This window comes from Littorina saxatilis, unplaced genomic scaffold (assembly GCF_037325665.1).
Source record: "Littorina saxatilis isolate snail1 unplaced genomic scaffold, US_GU_Lsax_2.0 scaffold_481, whole genome shotgun sequence".
Taxonomy (NCBI): Eukaryota; Metazoa; Mollusca; class Gastropoda; order Littorinimorpha; family Littorinidae; genus Littorina; species Littorina saxatilis.
The window spans coordinates 1-5,000 of record NW_027128125.1 but is presented as its reverse complement, the minus strand read 5'-3'; the positions used below and the strand labels follow the sequence as shown (position 1 = coordinate 5,000).

The following is a 5,000-nucleotide window of genomic DNA, read 5'->3' as shown; positions in this document are numbered from 1 at the left end:
AAATGTTGTGACTTTGATTGAAAGGATATATCGTTTAGCGTTTCATCTATAAATAGTGTGTAAATACTAACTTTGGTGGTACAGTCTACTTCGTTTATAACGTCGCCGGATATAACGTCACCCCGTTATATCGTCACCCAAACACCGGTCCCGGCTCAATTCCTTCTTTCCAAGACTATTTTAACCTCGGATATAACGTCACCGGATATAACGTCACCCAGTTATAACGTCACTCATCCATGTCGGTTATAACGTCACATCAATCCCCATATGCAGCAGTTTGCATGGTGAACGACTGTCAAGGCATGTTCATTTACCCTACACGTGTCACAAGTTTTGTGTGTTAACGGTATTCAAGTTTTTCCGTTTTCCCGTTGTTAGAGACCCAAGGAAAACTAGGTTCAAGGCATAATCATTTTTGCTGCATGCGTTTTGTGAGTTCCTGTTCGAGGTTTTTAATCAAAAGAAAAATGTTTTATTTCATTTCGTTTTTTGAGTTCCTGTTCTATGTTTATAGTCAGTAATGAAAAATGTTTCATTTCATTTCGCTTTGTGAGTTCCTTACTTAGGTTCCTCAGTGTTCTAGGTTTTTAATTAAAAGAAAAATGTTCCATTTCATTCGTGTTGTGAGTTCCTGTCTTTGTTTTTAACTAAAAAAAATTGTTTTAAAAAGTTTCATATCGAGCATACATGGTTACTCCTGCGCGAGCGCGTGCGAATGGATCTGTCTACTTCTGTCCTTCAATCACGCATATAAAAAAAAACTCGATTATTGAAATGACGGTAGGAGAAGGTCGAGAGGATGAGAACAGACTACGACGTTTGTTTGTTTTTTGGTCCGTAGAATACAGACTACAACTGCCCTCGACGAGGAGGCTGAGCGTCACTTTCAATTGGGCGTTGTCGACAGGCTGAGTAGGTCGCTCAGGCTAAATTGTAAAGGTAAACATTAAAGGCAGAGTAAGCCTCCCGTAAACCATCACAGATACGGTCAGGCTTTTACACACAGTACAAACACCCTTTCATTTAAACACTCACCAACTGAGAACATCCTAGGTGCCCTCCGTAAAGAGCGAACAATTTTCAAAGAATTTATTTTTGCGTGGTTTATCTTACCCCTGAGCCATCGTGAACCCGTGTGATCCAGTTTTCCCTTTTCACAATGCAGTCGTCATAGTTAGTCATTTGAATGCGACTCGACGTGAGCTTATCTACAATAGCACGTTTTTTTATGCACGAAACAACGGCTGTGGTTCACAAGAACTCTAGCGATGGCTTGTGACTGTTGAGAGGAACGGCGATTTGCACTGATAAACCGGCCGTCGTCTGCTACGACCCTTGCGTGACCCTGCTTCCGGGCTTTTCTTTTTTTAAACTTTCACAACTTCGAATTGTTCTGATCTTGTCTTGACGAAAAACGAATTCTTTTATGATTAAAGAATGTTTGTCTAACAAGCTGTCAATTTATTATTTAGATTTTAAAAGTTAGGTCTAGCGCAAAAACGAGGCGCCGTTGTTGTTAACGGAACAAGTCTACGAAAATAAATTCTTGGAAAATGTCTCACGCTCGACAGAAAGCAGCCAGGATGTTCCCGTTCGGTGAGCGTTCAAATGGAAGTATGCTTGTACTGTATTTAGACGCTCGGGGAGCTCTGTGATGGTTTACGGGAGGCTTACTGTGCCTTTAAGTGCAGTGATCCGACAAATTGAGAAAAGTGATACTGCACTCTTAAAGCACTATTTTGACTCAACTTGGAAAGCCATGGACGTTATATCAAGTGACGTTATAATGATAATAATAATACAGTAGTAGTCTAACGAGTATAACGTCCCGCTCACTAGATGTGGTGGAGACGGTGGATGTTACTACCAGAACGATTGTGCGTAAAGGTAGGCAGCCACTTTGCTGTTGACGAGAAACTTCTTCGTTAATAATAATAATATAAGTCAAATAGACATTAATTACGTATAAGGACCCATGAAGTTCTCGTCATTTTTACATTTAGTCAAGTTTTGACTAAATGTTTTAACGTAGAGGGGGGAATCGAGACGAGGGTCGTGGTGTATGTGTGTCTGTGTGTGTGTGTGTGTGTGTGTGAGTAGAGCGATTCAGACTAAACTACTGGACTGATCTTTATGAAATTTGACATGAGAGTTTCTGGGTATGATATCCCCAGACGGTTTTTTTTCATTTTTTTGATAAATGTCTTTGATGACGTCATCCGGTTTTTCGTGAAAGTTGAGGCGTCACTGTCACGCTCTCATTTTTCAACCAAATTGGTTGAAATTTTGGTCAAATAATCTTCGACAAAGCCCGGACTTCGGTATTGCATTTCAGCTTGGTGGCTTAAAAATTAATTAATGACCTTGGTCATTAAAAATCTGAAAATTGTAAAAACAAAATAAACAAGAAGAGCAAACGCTCGATCGAGTCACTTTCGCAGTTCTGAATATTATGACCTTGAAAAAGGTCAAAGGTCACCAAAGCAGACGTCAAAGTGTAGAGGTCACTGGGAGTCACGTTCACATAAAATTTGAGCCCGGTCACTTTTATAGTTTCCGAGAAAAGCCCAACGTTAAGTTGTGTGTTGCCGAACAGAAAAGGCTAGTTATCTCCCTTGTTTTTCTGATAACGTTCGTAAAAGGCTACAGATGTAAATACTTTGATGTAAAGAATAATCCTACAAAGTTTCAATCACATCCGATGAACTTTGTCAAAGATATAAAATGTCTAATTTTTCCTTTGACGCTGACCTGTGACCTTGAAAAAGGTCAAAGGTCAACGAAACCATCGTTAAAGTGTAGAGGTCATTGGAGGTCACGACTAAACAAAATATGAGCCCGATCGCTTTGATAGTTTCCGAGAAAAGTCCAACGTTAAGGTGGTGTCTACGGACGGCCGGCCGGACGGCCGGCCAGACGGCCGGCCGGACAGACTAACACTGACCGATTACATAGAGTCACATTTTCTCAAGTGACTCAAAAATTTATAAAACGATCCAAATTTACGTTCATCTTATTCTCCATCATTTTCTGATTCAAAACACATATAAATATGTTATATTTGGATTAAAAACAAGCTCTGAAAATTAAAAATATAAAAATTAATATCAAAATTAAATTTTCGAAATCAATTTAAAAACACTTTTGTCTTATTCTTTGTCGGTTCCTGATTCCAAAAACATAGATCTGTTTGGATTAAAAACACGCTCAGAAAGTTAAAACGAAGAGAGGTACAGAAAAGCGTGCTATCCTTCTCAGCGCAACTACTACCCCGCTCTTCTTGTCAATTTCACTGCCTTTGCCATGAGCGGTGGACTGACGATGCTACGAGTCTTGCTGAAACTGAGATTGCATTGCGTTCAGTTTCATTCTGTGAGTTCGACAGCTACTCGACTAAATGTTGTATTTTCGCCTTACGCGACTTGTTATTTCTTCGGACATCAAGGACATGTCAAGATCTAGCATTTTATGAACAAACGACAGCCATGTGTGTGTGTGTGTGTGTGTGTGTCCTTAGCTAATAACGTCGGACACTATTATTAAAGACTGAGATTGTCGATGGAACCAGACGGAGCTTGACACTCCAACACTAGCAACCTGTCTCAGAATCAGCATGCAGCCTACAACACTGTACGTTGATACAGTTGCCGAGTTTCGGGGAAAATGTTGTGTATACAATTTTGTATTCATGGTATAGCCAGGTTTTGGAAATATGCAAAGAAGAGAATAGTCCACAATTCTATATATGAGGAAGTGAATTAAAGATTATTGTAATAAGTTAGTTTAAAACTTAAAACAATATGTTGTTGTAATTTTTAAACAACACTAATGCATGCACTTTCCATTTCTGCACAGTTTTATTAAAACAGTCAGTACTTTAGAAAGGGACATAACTCTTGGACTCCGGATATAACATCACCCGCGCGTAAAAGTGACGTTATAACCGATGAACCGGATACAGCGTCACCGCGTATAACGTCGCTCAAAAACATCCCCCGAGGGGTGACGTAATATCCGGAGTCGACTGTATTTAAGAACAGCTAGATTTAATTAAAACGTTGGCTGCATATTCGTAATCTTCCTAAAAAGCGAGCTATTAAAGATGACTATTTTAATTTCTCTTCTTTGTAAATTCAGCAACTGTTTAAGATATATTGTACATCTGAAATTCAGTAATACTTACTCAAAATTCCAACAAGTGTCGACGCCCCCCCCCCCCCCCCCCCCCCATCCCCTTCCTCCTAACCGACAAGAATATGTAATACAACAGAGCGTACTGTACCATGCTGGTGCGGTGATCCAAGAAGATGAAAGTGCCAACGTTGGGAGAAACTTGGAACCCAACCTCTACTCAAGAGAACGCACGCAAAGACTGAAAGTGCAATGGACGGCCTCGTGGTATTTGTGTATGTCAGTCACAGCGATCGTGACACAGATGAAGCCAATCACTCACCTCTTGTCATTAACGCTTGGAGAAACTTGGAACTAAACCTATCCACGAGTGAAACGCACGCAAAGACTCAAGCTGCGATCGACAACCGTGTGTTGTTTTTGTGTCTCTGTCACAGCGGTCGTGACACAATGAAGCCCATCACTCGACGCCTCTTGTCATTAGCTGTGGAAATGTTCCCACATACGTGAGAGAGAGAGAGAGAGAGAGAGAGAGAGAGAGAGAGAGAGAGAGAGAGAGAGAGAGAGAGAGAGAGAGAGAGAGAGAGAGAGAGAGAGAGAGAGAGAGAGAGAGAGAGAGAGAGAGAGAGAGAGAGAGAGAGAGAGAGAGAGAGAGAGAGAGAGAGAGAGAGAGAGAGAGAGAGAGAGAGAGAGAGAGAGAGAGAGAGAGAGAGAGAGAGAGAGAGAGAGAGAGAGAGAGAGAGAGAGAGAGAGAGAGAGAGAGAGAGAGAGAGAGAGAGAGAGAGAGAGAGAGAGAGAGAGAGAGAGAGAGAGAGAGAGAGAGAGAGGAGAGAGAGAGAGAGAGAGAGAGAGAGAGAGAGAGAGAG

At 41.0% G+C, this 5,000-nt stretch overlaps 1 long non-coding RNA gene across 1 annotated transcript in view; it reads right to left on the bottom strand.

The window, feature by feature from the left end:
- The window catches only part of LOC138956479 (uncharacterized), a 71,587-nt gene extending 67,087 nt beyond the window's left edge, over positions 1–4,500 (bottom strand). Inside the window, exon 1 of the long non-coding RNA XR_011452672.1 lies at positions 4,286–4,500. This is a non-coding gene — a long non-coding RNA (uncharacterized lncRNA). The remainder of the gene's footprint in view (positions 1–4,285) is intronic.
- Positions 4,501–5,000: the final 500 nt, after the last annotated feature.